The 24,994-nt window shown below is 47.5% G+C and overlaps 1 protein-coding gene across 2 annotated transcripts in view; it reads right to left on the reverse strand.

The window, feature by feature from the left end:
- IFT56 (intraflagellar transport 56) overlaps positions 1–24,994 on the reverse strand; it is a 1,305,114-nt gene that overhangs the window by 1,279,130 nt on the left and 990 nt on the right. The window lies entirely within an intron of this gene.

The raw sequence follows: 24,994 nt of genomic DNA on the forward strand, positions 1-24,994 counted from the left end.
TTGCCGATTGTCATAGAAGAAGGAACAGCGAGTTGAAAGAAGGTGATCTGGTTTGGCTTTTTACTATTAATCTAAGACTGGCTTGCCCTTCTCAGAAATTGGGTCCCAAGTTTGTTGGTCCATATCCCGTCAAAAGAAAAATTGTGCGTGTAGCCTATGAACTAATACTTCCAAGTACGCTTAAGGTGCATCCTGTTTTTCATGTGTCCTTACTCAAACCTGTATCATCTGAACAATTTTCTAATCAAATACAAGATCCTGTACCACCTCTTATGGTGAATGGTGAAGAGGAATTTGAGGTCGAGGCAGTCCTTGACTCTCGAAGATGAGGCAGGGCTCTTCAATATTTAATTAAATGGTAAGGATGCGGGCCTGAAGAGAATTCCTGGCAGTCAGAAAAGGATGTGCATGCACCTAGGTTGGTCAGATACTTTCATCAGAAATTTCCGGGTAAACCGGGTCCCAGTGGGCATCCGGAGGCTGCCCCTTGGGGGGGGGGGGGAAATTGTCACGGTCAGCTCCTGGGCAGGCATGGCAGCTGATACTTACTGATGTCTGCGGGATCCTAGGGCATGCTGTCAGCCTTCTAGAAACAGGGTCCAGCGGTGTGTGTATGTGTTGCGTTGTGCACGTGCATCTGGCCTCTGCACCGGATGTGCTCGTGCGCGGAGGGATTTCCGCGTGTGCATGAAGTTCCGCTTGAAAGTACGCATGCGCGTGCACATGCGTACGTCATTTCCACATGATGGTAATTTCACCAAGATGGCGCCAAGGAGGTAGCCACGGCCACAGGGCTCCAGCTCTCATCTCTTTTTCCTGCCTTTCCACTGGGTCCAACGGCTTGAAACAGCCTGGGTGGACACCCTCCGGCTCCGCCACTCCATCGGGAGGATGGAGGGCTCTCCCCGAGCTGCGGCTGCAGTGCCCGACCACCCACGCTGGGGTCCGGGTCACCACGAGGTCAGCACCGGCTGATTTTGGTCACTGGCCCCAGCTGCTACCTGCGGATGCTGCTCATCTCTCCACCACCATCGGCTGCCTGCGAGTCCGAGGGCTGAGCTCGCCTGGCCCCGGCGTCCATGCTGCTCCTCTGCTCTGCTTGCTGCTGCTGCCGGAGAGACCAATGGACGCTGGGATGCAGATTCCTAGCAGCTACGCTGCCTTGCCGGATCGCTGCTGCCCGGGGAGACCGGGAACCAGAGGAGGCTTGTGCGCCGCTCACCGCTGTGGTCTGTCCGCAGCTTTGGAGATCATCCCGGCTCCTGCTTCCCCGCAGATGGACCACGTGGCCAGCTACACCGCCGCTGCCAGGGGAACCGAAGGATGCCGCATTTGGGGGCACAGAGACCGCTCCGCCACAGTGGGTCGGATGCTGCCACAGCTGCCTGCACGTTTCCGGGCCATCAGATGCTGCTGCTGCCTGCACACTCCCCCAGTTGAAATCCTGGAGTCTTCTGCCTGGAGCTTCGATCTTTCCCTGGGCTAGACCAGTGCACTCCACCAAGCAGCACTCCACCGAGCTAAAGATCCAGCACAGGACTAGCCCTAGGTCTAACCCAGCCCTCATGGAAGTTATGGAAAATGCATCGCAGAAGCCATGCATCGACCTCAGCCACTTTGGGTGCCAAGCTTTGTAGCGGACAAAAACGGACACCAACCGACCAGGTTGCGCCGCAATCCTAGGGGGACTCTTTATCACTGTCCTTTTCACTATCTTTTTCTCTTTCTCTTTCCTCTCCTCTCTCGGTCTCTCTCCTTGCATTAGACTGGGGGGCATCTGATTCAAAGTATCGCTGCAAAGCGTTTTGAGTGCCGTGGACGGCAGCGAATTACCCCCCTGGTCCTTTCCCCGGGGTTCCGCTTTTATGTATGCGTCTCTCTATGCTTTATTTCTATGTCTGTGTTTTCACTGTTCCTACTGTATGTATCTACTGTATATGCCTGTATGTATCTACTGCCTGTATAGGCCTGTATATGCTGTATGTATCTACTACTGTATGTACCACCACCGACCCTGTTGTGCCAAAACCAATTCCGGGTACAACTCACATTGTACTTGGCGAAATAAATTCTGATTCTGTTTTCGCGCCAAACGGTCTATTTAAGCCTGCTGAGATCAGTGCTCGGTGCTGTAGTCTTGCAGCAAGTTCCCTGTGACGTGACTTAGGTCTGCCTGTCTGTTCTTGTTCCTGCCCTGATGCTGATTCTGGCCTGTCTGCCTACCCGCTCTGTTACCGACTCCGAGAACCTGCTCCGTTGCCTGTCTACTCACCTGTCTACCGGATTGTTCCAGAACCAAGTTTCTGCTGGTTGGTTAAGTCCTTGCTCTACCAGACCGTGGGGGCGCTCCAGAGGTACTTTGGTCACGCGCTTCGGCGTCACACCATCAGTCCTGCTAGTGCTCCTGCCCTTTGTCAACTGCTTGCCACTGTTCCCATTTCAGGGCCTCCAGTTGATAACTTGCAAGGGTTGCTGTCCTCAGCACATCGGTCTCCTTCGAAAGAGGTACGTGATATTTATAGGGTAAGTGCATTATCATTAATTGTATTTATAAAGTGTCAACATATTATGCAGCGCTGGACAATAAATAGGGATACATACAATAGCACAAGGTTATACATGCAATCAGGGTATAAAATGCGTTTTACAGAAACCAGGCAAAACAAGTCCGAGTTAGTACATGAGAAGGGTGTCATTTCTGGGGTAATAAAATTAAGAAGGACACACTAAGGGAGGCCCTGCCAAAGGCTTACAATCTAAAGGGTGGGGGAAGGACACATAAGGTAGGACTGAGGAAAAGGTGGTTGACTGAGAGAGTTAGAGTGTGGTAGATGTGGGGTAGGCCATTTTAAAGAAATGTGTTTTTAGGGCTTGCTTGAAGGTGTTGAAGAAAGGAGCGAGTCTGAGGGGGAGTGAAAGGGAGTTCCATAGGGTGTGGGAAGCTCTTGAGAAGCCTTGTAAGCGTGCATGGGAATGAGAAATGCATGGGGATGTCAGACAGAGATCACTGGAGGACCGCAGGAGGCGGGCAGGTATATATCTGTTGACGAGCTCAGAAATGTAGGTTAGGCAGGTCTTGTGCACAGATTTATAGGCAAGGTTTGGGACCCCAAAATGGAAGACACATACGAGCTTTGTAGGATCCAAGAATAGCAGCCTCAAGGTTGACTGCTGGGTTATTGGAAGACTGGCTGAACCACCAGCGGACGGTAACGCACATTGCTGCAAGGAAGTAAAGGAAGATGTTTGGTAGGGCTAAACCACCCTGGTCGACTTTAAAGAGAATCTGTAACGTTAAAACGTCCCCTGGGGGGTACTCACCTCGGATGGGGGAAGCCTCAGGATCCTAATGAGGCTTCCCACGCCGTCTGCCGTCCCTCGGGGGTCTCGCTGTAGCCCTCCGTACAGCGGTGACGTAATATTTACCTTTGCAGGCTCCTGCGCAGGCGCTCTGGCTGCTTTCGCTCCGAAGGAGGCGGAAATACCCGATCTCAGTCGGGTCCGCTCTACTGCGCAGGCGCAAGTCTCCGGCGCCTGCGCAGTAGAGCGGACCCGACTGAGATCGGGTATTTCCGCCTCCTTCGGAGCGAAAGCAGCCACAGCGCCCCCGCTGGAGCCTGCAAAGGTAAATATTGAATTGAACAGTCGGCACAGTCGCCGGCTGTTCGGAGGGCTGCAGCGAGACCTCCGTGGGACAGAGGACGGCGTGGGAAGCCTCATTAGGATCCTGAGGCTTCCCCCACCCGAGGTGAGTACCCCCCAGGGGATCTTTTTGTCGTTACAGAGTCTCTTTAAGGTACAACGTTTCTAACAAGATTCTGGGTGTTTTGCCCGACCAGATAAAGGCAACGGTCAATGTATCTGTAAGTCTAAAGAAATGCTTCGGGATCCAGCAGGGGGAATTGCGGAAAACATAGGTGAATTTGGGAAGAAATATGATTTTGAGCAGGTTCTCAAGTCCAATAAGTGATAGAGGGAGGGAAGGGAAGTGGGCGGGTAGCGCCGATACGGAGGAGGCGGGGGAGCGGCGCTAACAGACAGGCGAGAGGTAAACATTGTGCTGGCGACATGCTGCGTGTCGCCAGCACTGCGGGGGGTATAGCGGCGCGCAGGGGGGTCTTGGAGGCACACCATGGGGCAACAGAGGCTGGTGTTAGTGTGCACAACCAGCCTCTGTGCCCCACTAGCATAAGTAAATCCCACCTCGGGTTCTCTTTAAATTGTTGGACCCACACTAGAGGGACTGCTGGTCTATTTGCAGGTGAGATATCATCGGGAAGTATTGAGGATTTATCCCGATTTATTTTGAGCCCAGATATCTGTCCACACTCCATAATGAGATTTAGGGTAGCCGGGAGAGAGGATGTAATTTTGTTGAGGAAAAGTAGGGTGTCGTCAGCATACAGAGTGATTTTATCTTCTAGGTTACCCACTGAAAGTCCCTGTATAGCTGGAGACTGCTGGAACCGGATGGCCATAGGTTCAATAGCAATAACAAAAAGGAGTGGGGACAGGGGACACCCCTGCCTGGTACCACGAGATAGAGAGAAAGGGGTTGAGGTTTCTATATTTGACCTGACCCTCGCAATAGGTGAGCCATAAAGAAGTTGAACCATGTGGATGAAGCTGGGGCCAAAACCAAAACTACCTATGACCTACCACAGGTACCCACACTCCACAGAGTCAAACGCTTTTTCTGCGTCTAACGAAATAGCTCTGGAGCAGGGAGCACCGCGGGAGATCATTAGGTGAGTATAGAGTAGGCGGAGATTGATATCAGAACTCTTACCGGGCATGAAGCCACTTTGATCTGAGTGAATTATGGAAGATATACAGGGTGGGCCATTTATATGGATACACCTTAATAAAATGATATTAACTTCCTGTTTGTGGCACATTAGTATATGTGAGAAGGGAAACTTTTCAAGATGGATGGTGACAATGGCGGCCATTTTGAAGTCGGACATTTTGAATCCAACTTTTGTTTTTTTTCAATAGGAAGAGGGTCATGTGACACATCAAACTTATTGGGAATTCCACAAAAAAAAGAATGGTGTGCTTGGTTTTAAACCTAACTTTATTCTTTCATGAGTTTTTACAAGTTTATGACCACTTATAAAATGTGTTCAATGTGCTGCCCATTGTGTTGGATTGTCAATGCAACCCTCTTCTCCCAATCTTCACACACTGATAGCAACACTGCAGGAGAAATGCTAGCACAGGCTTCCAGTATCCGTGGTTTCAGATGCTGCACATCTCGTATCTTCACAGCATAGCAGTCACCCCGTTTTGCTCCTTTACCAACCAGGCCAGCAATTTACCAGATTTGTTCCCTTGTTCAAAAATCCTCTGAGATTGATGCATTTGTCCTGCACATATGTAGTTTCCGCAAGTTCCCCTGCCAGCACTCATAGTCGGAAGAGGACAGTGAGCGTATATATGGCGCCTCTGCCACCTCGGCCTCCCTCTCAGCTTCAGTTAATGAGTGGTTGTAGCGGTGTTTAGATGTCGCTATAGTGGAGAAGTAGGCACCCCTAATAGTTTTTTGTGCACCCCAAACTGTGTGGAGTGGTGCAGATTTAGCATTTCTAAGCCAGTAATCCTGGAGCCCAGGGTCCACCATAGCTCCCACCTCTTCATTCTCAATACAGTATCTGGAGATTCGCTGCATAGCAGTACATCCAGTGTTGCCCAGACGAAGCGTCAAGAACAGTGATGCATGATCTGAAATTCCACGTGGTAAAATTTGAGCTTGTGACATTAGGGGCAAAACCTCTTGGTGAGTGACATGTAAACTGAGTCACAGCGGGATTTTTCCACCTCCATAGATCAGTCAGGAAGTGAGTGTTCAACCAGTGGGCTAATCCACACCTATCACCTGTAGGGGCTGACATCCTGTCTATAGTAGGATCAGGTACCATGTTGAAGTCCCCTAATAACAATAATTTAGCACTGTAATGAGGAGTTATTTTAGAAATGAGCTACTAAGATAATATACTTCCCCAATGGGTCTACTGACATGGAGGAGATAAACTGGAATGGCAGAGACCTGTGCACCAAGATGGAGATGCCCCTTGAATATGAGGAGTAAGATGCGTGATAATGTGCACCCATCCATCGGTGCTTCAATGTCATGGTCTTCTGACCGACCAAGTGCATCTCCTGCAGTATACTTATACTGGGGGTGTATTTTTGAATGAAATTCAATACAAGGCTCCGTTTAAATTTGTAATACAAACCATGCACATTCCAGGATAGGATAGAAAGTTCTTTAGCATGTAAAGTAGCCATGCTGAATGAAATACGCAAGTAACTGTGGCATGCTGGGTTCCCGGACCGGGGGAAGCAAGGAGGAGGGAAGAAAAGGGAAAGGGAGGAAGAAAAAAAGAGAAGCAGAAAAACCGCCTGATTAGAAAATCAGGCCAACATGACCTAAAAAAGGAAAACATTCAAACACCTTATGAAACACTTGTTTATAGGGAGATTATAAGGTGTGAACCAACCCACCCTAACCCGCCCTGTTACTACTACCGACAGTAACCTTTATACCCAAGAAAAAAAAAATTCTTATTAACTAATTAATAAGATTAGCACGGCAGCTTTCTAAAAAGCTAAGCCCCCGAGCTAATGCACATCCCTGCAAAAACTAAATATGCATATGGATATCAGTTGAAACATAACATAAGACACATCCCTTAGTAGCTGAGTTACCAACATCACAGTAATCCACAATAATAATAGTGGATAAAGGCTTAACGTATGTCTCCCCCCCCCCCCCCCCCCCAACCATAGAAGGATGTGCAGCGTGACTGCAGAAGAATGAGCAAAGGGGCAATCAATGTCCTACAGTCGCAGTGCACTGCCTCATGTATAGAGTATTTGTACAACCCCATTTACAAAAATAAAGTAGCCTGCCATTAAGTTCATTGTACAGTGCAAGTTACAAAAAACATATTAACCACAATTAAGTAACATTAAGGAACAATATCTAACAAGCAGACACTCGATAAAGAAGGGGGTTATTGATGTGAGTGAGGGACACTGTGGAGTGTATACCCCTTAAGCAAGTCTGCTGGGATTGAGCGACACGGCCTGGGCATGTCTGCAGAAAGCAGTCAATCCAGAGGCTGCATATCAGGAAAGGTCAGCCAATCATGCGGCGGAGGGAGACTCTAGGAGCGTAGAGAGTTTTAGGCCCACCACCTTGAGCAGGATACCCAGGGCAAGAGGGAAAAAGAGGCCGAATGGGACATCCTAAAGGCCTAGTACAGTACTTGAGTGCAGGAGATCAAACCTGGAAGCCGCCAGGAGAACAAAGAGACAGCGCAAGCTCCCCACATGCAATCAGCGAGGGAGCGTTTCCAGCCAGTTCGAAGCTTCAGTAGGTGATTTGAAGAAACAGACAGTTTCACCATCTTTAACTCACAGCTGAGCCAGGAAGATGGTGGCGTAAGAAATACCCCATTCACTGGGCTTCGTTCGGACCCCATCAAAAGAGCGGCGAAGTCTCTGCGTCTCCGCTGTATAGTCTCGGAAGAAATGTAGCTTAGATCCACCACAGCGAATTTCCGGGTTCTTGCGGGCCTCTTGTAAGATAGCATCCCTGTCTTTATAGTTCAGTAGTTTAAAGATGAATGGTCTCAGTAGGCTACCCACAGATGCGGTGTGCATGTCCCACAACGAAGAACGGGGATAGAGGGGCCTGCAGAAACAGTTCCTTGAGGCTTTCAGTGAAGGCCGCAGGAGATTGGCCCTCTTCCCCTTCTGGCAAGCCAATTAGGAGAACGTTGGAATCAGAATCATATTTATTTCGCCAAGTACAACAGGGGTTGTACCCGGAATTATTTTTGGCTCATACAGGGTCGGAGGTGGTACAAACACATGCAAGCAATCAACACATACAATCAGATACAGATAGTACAAGTAAGCATATACCTATATATACATATCCCTATAACTGTAGTGAGGACGCGTGGGGGAATCTGGAGTGCTATGTGAGGGGAGCAGCCTGCCAACTCCTGACGGCGCTCGCTCGCTCCACAGCAGTTCCAGATTCCCCGCAGTGTGTCCAGGAAGAGAGTGAATAGAGAAAGAGAGAGATAAAGGATAGCTAACGAGAGACAAAGAGAAGAACCAAGGCAAGAAGAGAGGGACAGAGGCAGGAACCCTTTGGGCTGCAGATCACGTAACACCCCTGGGTCCGGTAATCAGTCCAACTGATGTGCGGGGATCTTCCTCAGTGAAAGGGATCCCTCGGTGGAGAAATGGGCCAAGAGTCCACCTGGATGGCGGCCGCAAGACCCCCGTGCCCCCGACAGCCGACGCACACAGAGCAGGACTGGAGGAGAGAAAACCAATCTCTCCAGGGCCGTGGGGATCCAGGGCGGCCATGTGGACAGAAGGATCCTCCGGCCTTGTTGGGTGAGGCCTGCCATGGCGTATCCCCCGAGCCTTGGGAGTCTAGTAGCAGCAGAGGACCAGCTGTGGCCCTCCTCTGTACAGCTGTACACCTGGATCCTCCGGCAGCACCTGCTGGCTGCTAGTGGAGGGGAAACAGCTGTGCGCTCCTTGCTTACGTGCTCCATGGCGGCGGTTCTCAGGCCTCTGTTGAGCAATGGCAGGGGGGGCGGCTGCGGAGTCCTCCGAGCTGGCCTTCACACATGGTGCCGTCCTGGATGACGCCTGCTGCGTCCTGGTCTCCATGGCGGCAGGGGGACAGCTGTGGATGACTTCACGACGCTGGCTTCCAACTCGGGGGCCGACCTGGATGACTCTTGCGGCGTCCTGGTCTTCGTGGTGGCGGCGGCGTCAGGCCGCTGTGAGCGGTGGCAGAGGGACGGCCATGGACTCACCGATGCGTCGCAGGTTTACCCCACTGGGGGCCGTCCTGGATGACACTCGCGCTGGTGATCAGGAGGCAGCGGCGGCAGAAAGCGGAGCTCCGAGCTGCCTCTACATGCCTGCACCCGGCACATGGGCCTCGGAAAGCTGCAGTCCAGTCCACGAGCGTTGATCAGCCCAAACAGTTGGTCCGCTGAGTGAGGCGGGGCGCACTCGACCAGCAGGGTAGACGGTGGCCTGGGAGAGTTCTCGTGGTGGTGTCAGTGCTGGTGGTGTTGCGGATGGACCAGGGCAGTGGCGGCAGATCGGCATAACTCCATGCTGCTTCTTCCTGCCCGCGTGGATCCCCGAAGCAACTGATCCTCTAGCCGTCCGTCCCCTGCACGATCTGTGGCCGGTAAAGAGCCAAATCGGCAGTGCTCATGTCCACCGCCTCTTGCCTCAGCGAGAGGAGAAGCCAGAGGTTAGTGAAGAAGGGGATAGCCCCTTAAGAAATTAAAGAAGGCCGGAGCCCTGTGGCCGAGGCGTCCGAGTCCGGCGCCATCTGGAGCGGCGGTTTCTATTCTCTGCGGCCTCGGCTCTGACCTCCAGCTTTTTTACTCTTGTCTTTAGGTAACGTAGCTCAACTTCATGCCGGTTAGAGGCATCTTCTGTGTTAGAGATCTTCTGCTCGGATTCGGTAAGGCAACCCTTGATGTTGTCGAGGTCTGCGCAAATCAGGCCTATGGAGGATTGCATGTGATCGATCTTGACAGTGAGGCAGTCTTTACAAGACCGGATCTCAGCCAGAAGTTGTACTGTATCAGGAATTTCTTCAGCGGGAGACGCCATCACTGTCTGCATGCCTTTGGATTTCATGTGAGGTAAGATGAACACCGTTCGCGCCACAGAGTCTGGATTCTGTTTTGTTTCGCCGCTGCTTCGCAATGTTCTCTGTAGCTTGGAGAGCATGCCCCAGGGGTAGAAGAGTGTCTCCAGATGCAAAATTAGCGTAACAAGTGAGGCAGGATAAGTTATAAGGATGATGCAGTGAAGAGCTCTGAGGAAAAAGAGTCCTCTCACGCCACCATCTTATATGACTTTTTTTTAATAAAGTGCTTTTAACTTTCTGAAGGTGGTGCCAGCTTCGTTGGACAAGCATAAATACACAACATTAAGATACCTTAAAGAGACACTGAAGCGAAAAAAAAAAAATATAATATTATGATTTGTATGTGTAGTACAGCTAAGAAATAAAACATTAAGATCAGATACATCAGTCTAATTGTTTCCAGTACAGGAAGAGTTAAGAAACTCCAGTTGTTATCTCTATGCAAAAAAGCCATTAATCTCGTGGAGAGGGCTGTTTTCTGACTCATTATCTCAACTGTTCCTGAACCATTTACTTTTTCTCTGCCAGAGGAGAGGTCATTAGTTCACAGACTGCTCTGAAAGAATCATTTTGAATGCTGAGTGTTGTGTAATCTGCACATATTATAGAATGATGCAATGTTAGAAAAAACACTATATACCTGAAAATACAAATATGAGAATATTTTCTTTGCTGCTAATCTTCTAATAAGTATTCATAGTACACAACCAATTCACTACATCATATTTTTTTTTTTCGCTTCAGTGTCTCTTTAAGTGAAACAGAATATCTAAATGGGGTGAGAGGTTGTTTGCTGAGATAAGACTCCTTTACATGTCCATAATGTTTCAGTAGCTGGAGGGGAGGAGAGCACAGGGAAGAGAGGCAGAAATAGCTTTGCGGTATGTTAGAACCTGTTCTATATCACCTTGCTTCGACACCATTAACTTCTTACAGTTGCGTCTCACAGACTTTGAGATCACTTGACTCTCAACACAGCAAGCAGGAGATAGACTTTCTCAGGCTTCTTCAAGGTTTACGTTATTTATTCAAGAAACAGAAATACAAATAGACACAGTTCATCATATCCTAGCCACGCCAATCTTCATGTTGCGTTACAAGCTTCTTGATTAGACTTCCTGCTGAAGTCAATCAGGTACCTTCTTCCTTTCCTTCCTTTTAATATTTAATGTCACCTTTCCTTTACTTACTAGAATGTGGATATTTAGTAAATATGGCTGATGTTTATTGTTCCAGTGGCGTACAAGCTGAGGTCAGTGAGACCTGCGGCCTTGTCCATAGAACAGCTTCTTGGTATGTTCTAGTTCTGCTGACAGAATTGCAGATTTTCTCTCTTAGGGCTCGTTCCCACTATCGCGAATCCGCATGCATCCAATGCATGCGGATTCGCACATGTAATGCAAGTGGATGGGCCTGTTTCCACTGTAGCGTTGTTGAGGTGCGTTTTTTTCAGCGGTAAAAAAAAACGCACAAAAGAGCCAACGAATTCACCTGCGAGTGGAATGCATGCGAATCGCCGCTAATGTATTTAATAGTAAAAACGCATGCGTTTGTTACATGCGTTTTTACCCGCGATTTCGCACCTTTTTCAATTTTATTTTGCCCTGGCAGTGTCATGGTTAATTTCGCATGGCACCCTGCCATGCGAAGTCGCACGCGAAATCGCGGGTAAAAACGCATGTGGAAACGTCCGCATGCGTTTTTACAAGCGTCGGAATGCCGGCGAAATCGCTTCGCAACAGTGGAAACAAGCCCTAAGAGAAAATCCCTTAAAGGGCAGGTCTGCTCCTCAAGCCTTTTTGACTAACTCAGTCCAAATAACTGAGGCCTACTTAAATTATAACACAGTACATGGGGGAAAAGGAACATGCAAAGCAGTGGCCGGTACAGAGGAGTGCCATAGGAGGTAGCAGTAACATCAGGGGGCCAACACCACAGCTCATTATTAATGCTGCTGAGGCACACTGGCTGCAAACCACTGACTGGGGCCTTGTTCACATTGCATTTGGCTCGCGTGTCTGTCCGCGTTGGGCTGTTTTGAGGAGTCTTTTCTTCCCCGATTCCCGGCGCTTGGGTGGGTGATTCGTTTTTGTGCTTAGCGGTTTTCTAAGCGTTTTTTTGAGTGGTTTTATAATTCACTCCCTGACGCAAGTTAGGAAGTGAACTCTTTGACCCGCAAAAGAATAAATACAATGTATTTATTCTTAAAAACGTAAAACGCACACAAAGCGATTTTGTGAGCGTTTTGCGTTTCTCCTGAACTTTCCACTGAGGCAGAATCGCCTCAAAAATGGTACACACACTGCTTTGTTAGCCGCACAGCGGACGGCCCGCACCTATATGAACCTTATCATAGACATTCATTGTCCACGTGGTCGGGGGGTGTTTTTAACCACTTGAGGACTGCAGTCTTTTCACCCCTTAAGGACCAGAGCCTTTTTTACCATTCAGACCCAGTGTTCTCCCCAGAATTTTTTTCCAGCCGGGTGGCATGAAATAGTAGCCGGGTGGCATGAAAAAGTAGCCGGGTGGGGCGAGTTGAAAATGCAGGACAACTGTGCTTACAGCATAGGAGGAGGTAAGGAGGTGAGCCGATGACAGCCGGGTGGTCACCAAATCTAGCCGGGTGGAGCACCCGGCTAAAAGAGCCTGGGGAGAACACTGCAGACCACTGCAGCTTTAACGGTTTATTGTTTGGTCATACAACCTACTACCTAAATGAATTTTACCTCCTTTTCTTGTCACTAATACAGCTTTCTTTTGGTGCTATTTGATTGCTGCTGCGATTTTTAGTTTTTATTATATTCATCAAAAAAATTATTTTTTTTTTTACTTTCTGTGCTGACATTTTTCAAATAAAGTAACATTTCTTTATACATTTTTGCCCAAATTTATTGTGCTACATGTCTTTGATAAAAGAAAAACAATTCAGGTTATATTTATTGGTTTGGGTAAAAGTTATAGCCTTTACAAACTATGGTGCCAAAAGTGAATTTTCCCATTTTGGAGCATCTCTGACTTTTCTGAGCACCTGTCATGTTTCATGAGGTGCTAAAATTCCAGGATAGTATAAATACCCCCCAAATGACCCCATTTTGGAAAGAAGACATCCCAAAGTATTCACTAAGAGGCATGGTGAGTTCATAGAAGATTTTATTTTTTGTCACAAGTTAGTGGAAAATTCCATTTCTGCTAACTTGTGACAAAAAAAAAAATGAAATCTGCCACGGACTCACCATGTCCCTCTCTGAATACTTTGGGGTGTCTACGTTCCAAAATGGGGTCATTTGTGGGGTGTGTTTACTGTCCTGGAATTTTGGGGGGTGCTAAATTGTAAGCACCACTGTAAAGCCTAAAGGTGGTCATAGGACTTTGGCCCCTTAGCGCATCTAGGCTGCAAAAAAGGGGTCACATGTGGTATCGACGTACTCTAGAGAAATAGTATAATGTGTTTTGGGGTGTATTTTTACACATACCCATGTTGGGTGGGAGAAATATCTCTGTAAATGAGATTTTTTTTTATTTTTTCACACACAATTGCCCATTTACAGAGAGATTTCTCCCACCCAGCATGGGTATGTGTAAAAATACACCCCGAAACACATTATACTACTTCTCCTGAGTACGGCGATACTACGTGACACTTTTTTGCAGCCTAGGTACGCTAAGGGGCCCAACGTCCAATGAGTACCTTTAGGATTTCATAGGTCATTTTGAGGCATTTGGTTTCTAGACTACTCCTCACACTTTAGGGCCCCTAAAATGCCAGGGCAGTATAGGAACCCCACAAGTGACCCCATTTTAGACACCCCAAGGTATTCCGTTAGGAGTATGGTTAGTTCATAGAAGATTTTATTTTTTGTCACTCCTGTTCAGGGGTATAAGCATCTGCAAATTTTGATGACAGGTGGTCTATGAGGGGCCGAATTTTATGGAACCGGTCATAAGCAGGGTGGCCTCTTAGATGACAGGTTGTATTGGCACTGAAGTGCAGGAAGCGCAGGATGTTCTCAAATCGTGACCTGGACATGGCAGCAGAGAACATGGGTATGTGATGTATTGGGTGCGTAGACCAATAAGGCCGCAATACATTATTTTTGACTAGACCCATGTTAAGGAGAAGGCCCCAAAAAATGTTTACGTCCGGAAACTTGGAGTGGACTTGGAAACTTGGAAAAGGCTAGGTATGGTAGCTTCTTGGATTGGCGGTTGCGTATTGTGTGGCATAACGGTTGGTCTCAGCCACAATTAAGTCGTAGAGACCAGCAGTGATCAGAAAATAATTTCTGTCACTGTGGTGGGGCGGGTGAGGGTTTGGCTGGGTGATCAGAAGCCCGCAGGGGGCAGATTAGGGCCTGGTTTGATGGATAGGAGTGCTAGGGGGTGACAGGAGGTGATTGATGGGTGTCTCAGGGGGTGATTAGAGGGGAGAATAGATGCAATCAATGCACTGGGGAGGAGATGGGAAGGGGGATCTGAGGGTTTGGCCGAGTGATCAGGAGCCCACACGGGGCAAAGTAGGGCCTGATCTGATGGGTAGGGGCAGATGAGGGTCTGATCTGATGGGTATGATGGGTAAGTGACAGGGGTTGATTGATGTGTGATTGATGGGTGATCAGTGGGTGATTAGAGGGGAGAATAGATGCAAGAAATGCACTGGCAAGGTGATCAGGGCTGGGGTCTGAGGGCGTTCTGAGGGTGTGGGCGGGTGATTGGGTACCCGCAAGGGGCAGATGAGGGTCTGATCTGATGGGTAGCAGTGACAGGTGGTGACAGGGGGTGATTGATGGGTGATCAGTGGGCGATTAGAGGGGAGAACAGATGTAAACAATGCATTTGGGAGGTGATCTGAGGGCAGGTCTGCGGGCGATCTGAGGGTTTGGGCAGGTGATCAGGTGCCCGCTAGGGGAAGGTTAGGGTCTGAGCTGATGGGTGGCAGTGACAGGTGGTGACAGGGGGTGATTGATAGGTGATCAGTGGGTGATTACAGGGGAGAATAAATGTATACGGTACACCGGGGGGGGGGGGGTGTCTGGGGAGGATATGAGGGGGGGGGGGGTGATCAGGAGCCCCCGGGGGCAGTTTAGGATCTAATAAACAGCGTTGACAGATAGTGAAAGGGAGTGATTGATGGGTGATTAGGGGGGTGATTGGGTGCAAACAGGGGTCTGGGGGGTGGGCAGGGGGGGGTCTGAGGGGTGCTGTGGGCGATCAGAGGGCAGATCAGTGTGTGAGTGCAGTTTAGGGTGGCTGCCTCCTGCCCTGGTGGTCCCTCGATCACTGGGACCACCAGGGCAGGAGGCAGCCTGTATAATACGCTTTGTATACATTACAAAGCGTATTATGCTCGTTCTATGCGGCAGATCGGGGGTTAACAACCCGCCGGCGCTGCTAATTGGCCGGCGGGTTGACGGCGCTGGTGGGCGGAGCCTATTGCTGGCGGATGCACGCGCATCCAGCGCGCGATCCCCGGCCAGCTAGTCCGCAACGTGCCGCCGCCGATTGGCGTATTACGGTCGTTGCGGACACCACTTTCCCCGCCCATCGGCTGTAGGTGGTCGGCAAGTGGTTAAAAAACGCACACGGGCGATAAAAAGCCGAAAACACCTGCAGTGTGAACAAGCCCTCAGGCCCCATTCCCACTTACAAAACGTAAAATGCTAGCACTTTTGCTAGCGGTTTGCTCTGGCATTTTTTGGCGATTAACGCCATTCACACTTGGGACGATTTCCCGGCGATCATGATTAGCGCTTCTATAGCACTAAACGCGATCGCCGGAAAATCACCTGAAAATGGTGCAGGATACAAATTTTTTTGGGTCAATTTGCGTTAATCGCCCAAGTGAGAACAGGCCCATAAGTTATTACTGCACTAGCGCTTTAAAAAGCACTAGCGCTTCTCCTACGATGTTGCTATTAGTGTGTGAAGAGTGGGAGAAGAGGGTTGCATTGACAATCCAACACAATGGGCAGCACATTGAATACATTTTATAAGTGGTCATTAACCTGTAAATAACTCATTAAAGAATAAAGGTATGTTAAAACCAAGCACACCATTGTTTTTCTTGTGAAATTCCCAATGAGTTTAATGTGTCACATGACCCTCTTCCTATTAAAAAAAAAAAAAAAAAAAGTTGGATTCAAAATGGCCGACTTCAAAATGGCCACCATGGTCACCACCCATCTTGAAAAGTTTTCCCCCTCATATATACTAATGTTCCACTAACAGGAAGTTAATATCACCAACCATTCCCATTTTATTAAGGTGTATCCATATAAATGGCCGACCCTGAATTATTTAGAAGAGCTATACAGGGGTCCCCAACCACAGGGCTGCAGCCCACTGCTGACCCGTGGGCACTTTTCCGCCAGGTCTGGCCTCTTGCCCCCCCCCCCCCCCCCCCTCCACCCGCAGCTCCTATTCCCTTATGAGATGGCGGCCGCTTCCTCCCTTAAAAGGAGTTATCCGGGAAATTTTTATAAAATAAAACGCTACTTACCGGGGGCTTCCTCCAGCCCCAAGCTCCCAGGACCTCCCTCGCCGCATTTCCGCCCGCAGCCATTTGCCGGAGCTCCGACCCGGTCCCCGGCGATGACGTCAGAGCGACCTGGAGGTCGCTCTGTACTGCGCCTACGCGATCGGCGCTGTCAATCACCGCCACGTGGGCCGGAGCGGACTGCGCAGGCGCAGTAGATCCGGCAAACGGCTGCGGGCGGAGATGCGGCGAGGGAGGTCCTGGGAGCTTGGGGCTGGTGGAAGCCCCCGGTAAGTAGCGTTTATTTTATTAAAATTTCCCGGATAACTTCTTTAAGCTACGTACACACATGCGACAACGATCGTTCGTTGTGAACGACGAACGAACTTTTAATTGACGAAAGAACGACCTAAGTAAAGTTAGTTTTTATGTGTGTAACGATCTGATCGTTGGAACGAACGTTACACCACGTAAAGCAACTATTGCGCTTGCGCATAAAAATGAAAAGTTCCATGGAGAAATAGCGAAATGCGCATGTCAAGCCTAGTAAGAACGACCGTTTTCCAGCGATGTACTACTTTTGCAAACGATCGTCGTTGGAAAAAATCCGCCAAGCTAGATCGTTCGTTTTTAACGATCTAGCTCTTCCGTCGTTAGACTTAATGGTCGTTGGCTGCTTTTTTTTTTTTTAAAACGAATGGGGAACGATCGTTTCAAACGACTATAGTCGCATGTGTGTACGCACCTTTAGATTCCCCATAGCCCCACGGCTTACCTACGGACAGGGAAGGCACTGGATCCTTATTCAGCCTACCTTTTGCTCTTTTTCTCCTCCCCCCCCCCCTGTTTAAAATTGCTGCCTCAGGTGGCTGCAGAAGCACTCATGTCCCCGACGGTTTCCGATGATGAGCGTCTTCATATCGTGCATGCGTACTTACACACACGTGCACACTCAAGCAGTACAGAGCCAACCACCTTTGGAAGCATTCGGGGACACAAGTGCTTCCAAAAGCTCCTGAGGGTCGGTTGGTTGAATACACACAATGGGGGTGACAACACTGGAACGAGGGAATCTAGAGAGGACAGGGAAGGCTCTATAGGATCCAGAGCCTTCCCTCTCCATAGACAAGTATTTGCTTTATATATATTCATTTAAACAATGCAAATTTCCTGGATGCCCTGTTGACCCTGTGCCTCCAAAACCTTAAAATGGATCCGAAATGAACTTTTACTCATTGCATAATTGTGTTCCTTTCCTATTGTTTAAAGGATATTCCTCAAGCCAAATACTTTTATGTTTTTGTTTTAATACTCTAATTCCCTATAAACTAAACAAGCCTCGCCCACAGCTTTTCAGAGAGCCTTGGCATTTTCAGACAGTAGCAAGGGCTCATGGTAGCAGGAGGAGGGGGAGGTATTACTAGCCAGAGATTTCAGTGGGGAGGAGGGTTATGTTTTTTTCACAGATTGAGTGCTGAAAATGCAGATAAGCTTGCCAGTGTGTAATGTTTACAAACCACATGGCTGCTGTCGTATCACAGGAAGAAATAATCATATTCTATTGAAGCTGTTTGCAGCTAGATTTGCTGTGTAAACTATCTAAACTTTAGATAAGATATATAGACAAGTTACTTGTTATAGTTAGTTTTTCATCTCGGATTCGCTTTAAGCCATAGACCCTAAACAAGCATGCAGATCAGATGTTCTGAAACAATTTAGTCAGACTTCAGTCGCCGAAGTGTGATTTGTACACTATTGAAGCCAGAAAGATCACCAGGACTTTCGCAACTGGTATTTAACCACCCTAGCAGTAAGTCCAGTTCTTTCTCGGGGTAAAAAAAAAAAAAAAAAAAAAAAAAACAAAAAAAAAAACCACCTCGCTGAAAGTGGTAACTGAGACAAAGTCAGAGTTGAAAGAAATAGTTCTCCCCCCTGGTCGCCTGTGTCCCCGCATCCTCTGGCATTCCTCTCCTCTTCTGCAATGTCTACTAACTGTCCCAATGCCTTCCGACTGTGCTAGGTTGGAAGGTATGGTCCTGTGCCTCCTCTTTCACCCCCTCCCTCTCCACACTCACCCCCCCCCCCCCCCCCCCCACACACACACACACAATGTCTTGGCAACGAGAGTGGATCACTTGGCTGTCATAACAGCCGGTTCTACATGCAACGAGGATCCGCAGTGGATCTATAGATGTGAATAACTTACTTAGCAAGCTTCTTACCCTGCACCGATCTCTGCATAAGCGGGAAGGAGAAAACCACTGGACAGCAAGTATTATTGTATGGGTGGGGGGATGGAGAGCATCATACATTATCTTCATCCAGCGGAGTGACATTTCCTCCTCACTGTAGCTGCTGTACAGCCAATCTCACTGTGACTCTTAAAGGGAAGGTCCAAGCAAAAAAAAAAAATGAGATTCACTTACCTGGGGCTTCTACCAGCCCCATGCAGCCATCCTGTGCCCTCGTAGTCACTCACTGCTGCTCCAGTCCCCCGCTGGCAGCTTTCTGACCTCGGAGGTCAGGGCCAAATTGCGTACATTTTTACACATTCCCGCTAGTGCAGGAACATTAACACATACATTTTTACGCGTTAGTGGTGCAACGCGTACATTTTTGTTCCTGCACTAGCTGGAATGCGTAAAAATGTATGCAATGTGGCCCTGACCTCCGAGGTCAGAAAGCTGCCAGCGGGGAACTGGAGCAGCAGTGAGTGACTACGAGGGCACAGGATGGCTGCATGGGGCTGGTAGAAGCCCCAGGTAAGTGAATCTCATTTTTTTTTTTTGCTTGAACCTTCCCTTTAAAGCATGTCACATGACATGCAGAGACTGGAGCCCCAGTGAGATTGGCTGTATGGCGGCTGCAATAAAGAGATGCATGAGGAGGCCATGTCGCTCAGCTGGGTGAAGGTAACAAAGTATGATGATATATATATACATACATTCAGTAATACCCGCATTATCCATGGCTGAAGCCAGATAAGTGTAGTCTCTGGTTGCTTGAGAGTCAATGTTAGAAATAGGCCTAGTTAAAAACAAAAACTGTACTATACTCCACACTGTATAGTTACCATAAACTTTAGTCCTCATAAAAATGTAAAAACACGTTCTCCTCCATCCCCTTTTATAAGATGATGCACCAACACTTCAAAGCTACTTCCTGGTCGGAAAAGTTGAGGAAGATTGCGCAGGTGCTGCCTGACAATGCGCGTCCTTTGATTGCGCGCACATGGCAGGGAGCGATCTGCGCAGGCGCTCTCAAGCTGCTGGATCAAATAGCTACACATGCCTGTTCCCTCATTTTTTTTTTAATTTCCATGAGGACTAAGGTATTCTTTATTATTGAAATATGGAAATTAAAAACAAATTAGGACAAAGGACAGACTAAGGCCTCTTTCACAGTAGGACGTTGCGTTTTGATGCAACTTTAAAGTCGCAAGGCAAATTACAACGCAACGCCCCAAAAAAGTTGCACCGCAACTTAATGCCCCGTTATCGTCGCATACAGTAGAGCAAACAGGCAATGAAAACTATGCTTCCAAGTCTAACGCAGCTAATAACATGTATGGAAAACCAGAAGATGACCAACCACAGTCTTCATGATGTAATTATAAGCTCTTTATTCAGACATGATCATGTCAAGACAGGATACAGCAAACATAAGGCTAGTGCATGAAGCAGCGACGTTTCGGGAAGACGTCCTCCCTTTCTCAAGCTTTGCAAGCTTGAGAAAGGGAAGACGTCCTCCCGAAACGTCGCTTAAGCTTTGCAAGCTTAAAGGGAACCTGTACTGAGTAAAATTATTTAAAATAAACACATGAAGTAACTTCAAACGAACATTAAATACCTTGCCATCAGTTCCTCTCAGAAGCTGTCAGAACTGAAATATATCAGTTTCTTTCAGTTATATATCAGTTGCTGTCAGTTATAGCTGAGTGGACAACTGATGTGCACGGTAATGTCAATGTTTCCCTATGGCTCAACTGGGCGATGTTACAGTTTAACAGTGTGCTGACCAGGAAGCTGTTATGGGGTAATGGCCATTTTCAAAATGGAGGATGGAGAATTCTCTTGATCACAGTGGACAAACAGGATGCGGGAGAGGAGAAAGAGATTGAGGAGTAGACTACACGGGAGGTAAGTGTGACTTGCGTATGTTTATTTTGACTTTTAATTTTCAGTTCAGGTTTTCTTTAAAGAGAATCTGTATTGGGAAAAAAAAAAAAAGTAAACATACCAGTGCATTAGGGTACATCTCCTATTCCCCTCTGTCACAATTTTGCCACTCCCTGCCACACTAACCTTTTCGGGACCATGTGAATGAGATCCTACGCCGCACTTGTGGCTGTTCTAGCCTGATGCGGCGTAGGATCTACGCCGGCCCGCAATTTCCGCTCCCGACGCGATCGTGCGCACCCAGAGGGGGAGATTAAGCTGTCATATGACAGCCGACATCTCCCCCGAGTGATCAGCAGCCATCGCGTATGGCTGCTGATCACACGATCACTACGATCGCCGTCGGATCGTAGTGATCTGTTTGACAGCTGCGGCGGCAGGGGGGGAAAGAAGAGGATCCACTCACCTCCCTGCCGTTCCAGCGACGATCGGCGCCCCCCTCCGCTCTGGCCGGCATCTCCGCTTTATCTGACGTCAGCGCCGGGTCCTGGCTTGATGACGTCATCAAGCCGCGACCCGGAACTGCTCGTCAGAACGGAGATGCCGGCCGGAGAAGAGGGTTCCGTGCGGCTCATCGCTGGAGCCTGGAAGGTAAGTGAAGGCTGCGGGCAGAAGGGGGAGGCACAGGCCACCATGGGGGACACCACTCTAGCCAGCCACACACGGGATCTGGCCGCCTGACCCCCCCAAACGCGCGCACCCCCTTCCCGCGCAAAATGCCTGGTCCTTAAGGGGGGGTAGGTGGCCGGTCCCGAAAAGGTTAAAAGTAGTCAAAAACAGTTTTAAAAAGTTTGTTTGTAAACAAACAAAATGGCCACCAAAACAGGAAGTAGGTTGATGTACAGTATGTCCACACATAGAAAATACATCCATACACAAGCAGGCTGTATACAGCATTCCTTTTGAATCTCAAGAGATCATTTGTGTGTTTCTTTCCGCCTGCAGCTCTCACCCACTGAAGAGTTACAAGCTGATTGTTTCTTTCTGCAGACAGCTCTGCTGGATGTCTGTAATTCCTCAGTTTGTGACTCCTTTCACAACAGAGGAGGATTTATCCAGCTTGTAAAAGATAAGAGAGCAGAGAAAAGCTGGCTAATGTAAATAACACACACACTAGAGTGTGCATAGAGGGGGCCTGGAGGGGTGCGTGCATCACAGATCCACAACACTGAAGTTGGCAGCCTTCCAGGCACAGGGCGACAAGTCCCACAGGGGAAAGATGCATTGATTTATTACAGAGACGGTGATAGTAGAAAGTGCTGCAGTAAGCCAGAGCACATTAGAACAGGTTTAGGAACTTGTAGGATGGTAGAAAACAGGATGAAATATTTGTTACAGAGTCTCTTTAAGAAAGGGAGGACGTCCTCCCGAAACATCGCTGCTTCATGCACTAGCCTTATATTTGCTGTATCCTGTCTTGACTTGATCATGTCTGAATAAAGAGCTTATAATTACATCATGAAGACCGTGCTGGGTTATCTTCTGGTTTTCTAGTTTGCTTCAATCCCCAAGGTCTGAAGGATTTGGACCTGCAAGCACGTTGATCTAAGTGGTGGGTGCAACTTGCACATTGGCTGTTCTGCTAATAATGTGTATAACGCACAGCATGCAGTACTTTCACTTAACGTGCAGTGTTGAACACCAACGCAACGTGTGCACTGTGAACAGGGCATTGATTTTTTATTGCAGTGAGTTATTCTGTGTTAAATGTTGTTTTAACGTGCGACGACTGTGGGGATTGATGTACAGATGTACAAATCTGTGTAAATCTATAAAAGAGGGACACCATGAGCCCAATATAGTGTAGTATGTACTGAAAATATTGGGTGTGAAAGGCAACCAGGGCTGTGGAGTCGGTCCAAAAATCCTCCGACTCCTCAGTTTAGGATTCCACCGACTCCAACTCCTCTAATTTGCATATTACAATTTTGTTGATTAAAAGTATGTAACATGAAATTCGTCTCTTAACTGCCAACGCTTAGGAATTTTACAAGACAACTGAAGTGAGAAGGATATGTAGACTACTATATTTATTCCCTTTAGACTAAAACTAGTCCTTGGTAAGAGTACTTGTAAAAGGTACAAACCGGAACAAAGAACATCTATCAGGCCCTAGGCAATGTAAGGGCTGGTGCACACCAAAACCCGCTAGCAGATCCGCAAAATGCTAGCAGATTTTTAAACGCTTTTTTTTATTTTTCTATGGCGTTTTGCTAGCGTTTTGCGGATTGCTGCTGCGGTTTTCAGTATAGTAGATTTCATATATTGTTACAGTAAAGCTGTTACTGAACAGCTTCTGTAACAAAACCGCCTGCAAAACCGCTCTGAACAGGCGTTTTTCAGAGCGGTTTGCGTTTTTCCTATACTTAACATTGAGGCAGAAACGCATCCGAAATCCAAAAAATGCCTCACCCAGGCATTTTTCGTTTCTGCAAAACGCCTGCCGCTCTGGTGTGCACCACCCTATTGAGATACATTGACCAAGCAGATCCGCAGCCGCAAGCGGATCTGAAAACGCCCAAAAAGCCGCTCGGTGTGCACCAGCCCTAAGTGTGGGTACATGTAAGAATGATGTGCAGGTACTCTGCAGGGGAATGAGGGGATTCTTCCTCTATTACACATTCTTCATGCACAATCTGAACAAGGTTTATGGGTGACAGACAACACCTCTGTGTTCAATGTGCACAGCATTCTCAGTGGATTCCCTGCAGCTCTGTGGGGAGTGCATATGTAGAGTATAGTACTACTGTGTAACAAAGTAAACCTGAGACAGATGAAATTAAAGTTTTATACAGACCTAGGGCTTCCTCCAGCCGCCTTCAGGATAATCAGTCCCTCGTTGTCCTCCTCCACCACCTGGATCTTCTGCTATGAGTCCAGGTACTTGAACCAGTCGGGCGTAGTGTGCATGCACACACTCCGCCGCCAGGAGCATACTACATCTGTGCAGCACTATTGCGCAGGTGCAGAATGTTCCTGGCTGTGGAAGCGGCATGCGGCCGGACAGCGCTGACTGGCTGAATTACCAGGACTCATAGCAGAAGATCCGGGTGGTGGAGGACAGCGAGGGACTGATTAGCCTGAAGGGGGCTGGAGGAAGCCCCAGGTATGTATAAAACTTTACTTTTCATCCGTCTCAGGTACCCTTTGATTTGTAGTCACCAAACCAAATTTTAACAACATATCAAATTATTTGATTTCATCAGCAAAGGGAGTTCATACATTTGCATAAATCAGCATCAATGCAGAATTATTTCCATCTCATTGACCATCTCTATTAGTGACACAGCTACACATCAGGCTTTATTCTTACAGCATAGATGTTATTTAGTATATATAAGAGATTCCTGTGTACACATCATATATACAGTCACAATCAGATCTGTATATCTGACCTTAAAAATACGGGGACTGCTTTATTGAAGCAGCACAAGTAACTAATATTGATTGGTTTATTTCATTTTTGTGGACTAAGCACAGCTATTACTGTATATATACATTATTTTTAATGACTATTATCTGAGAAATAGAACATTTTATCATTTTCTATTTTAATCACAGTTACAAATTCATTAGGAGTCGGAGTCGGTGCATTTTTTCCCGACTCCAGGCACCCAAAATTACCCACCACGACTCCGACTCCACAGCCCTGGTGAAAGGTAAGTATACTGTTATACTCACAAATCTGGGTTACCATCCATTTAACCACTCTGTAGGCAGGTGGGGAGTATTAGGCCTGTCCCCACTCAGGATTAAGAAGTTGCTCTTTGTAGATCGGAAAAAAAGGAACCAAGTCCCCTTCCACCAGGGGTGGACACGATTATTATACAGTTGTACATAGGCGCCAGAAGTGTGAAATCAAGAGAATACAATATTTTAAAAGAGAACACTGGGGGGTTATTGTGAAATCAAGAGAATAAAATATTTTAAAAGACAACACTGGGGGATTAGTGGTGGACTTACCTCGCTTATTTCAACAAGTTATAATTTATTTACATACTCCGGGTGCATCATCGCATATTTTATTCTCTTGATTTTACACTTCTGGCGCCTCTGTACAACTGTGTATATATTTATTTATTTATTGTATTTATAAAGCGCCAACCTATTACGCAGCACTGGACATTAATTTAGGTTACAGACAATATTTAGGGTTGACATACAGGAAAAGGACAATACATGAATACAAGAAAGACCACAGTATGAGTACAAGGTAATGCTTAGTCAGTCACTGGATGGGAGCATGGAGATTAGGCAAGTTAGGTTCACTCAGATGCTTGGCATGGGTTCACAGTAATGGAGGTGCATGATCAGGTAGGACACAAAAGGAGGAGGACCCTGCCCAAAAGCTTACAATCTAGAGGATATATATGTATTTTTATACTGAAAAAGTGTGTTTAATTGACTCTAAACTTTATTCCTGCCCTTTAAATTGATATATTTTTTATTTTCAATTGTTAATATGAAGAAAAATGAACCAAGATAGAAAGGACCAGTGTGATTTGAGTTCTAAAATAACATTTTTCCTATAGGACCTTTATGGTATGTGACTAGCGGTGTGTCTAGAGTGTGGTTTGGGGTATGGCAGGGGCGTGGCTTAAGTGTCCCTTTTTCTTATCTCTAAAAGTT

This window comes from Hyperolius riggenbachi, chromosome 6 (assembly GCF_040937935.1).
Source record: "Hyperolius riggenbachi isolate aHypRig1 chromosome 6, aHypRig1.pri, whole genome shotgun sequence".
NCBI classification, from domain to species: domain Eukaryota; kingdom Metazoa; phylum Chordata; class Amphibia; order Anura; family Hyperoliidae; genus Hyperolius; species Hyperolius riggenbachi.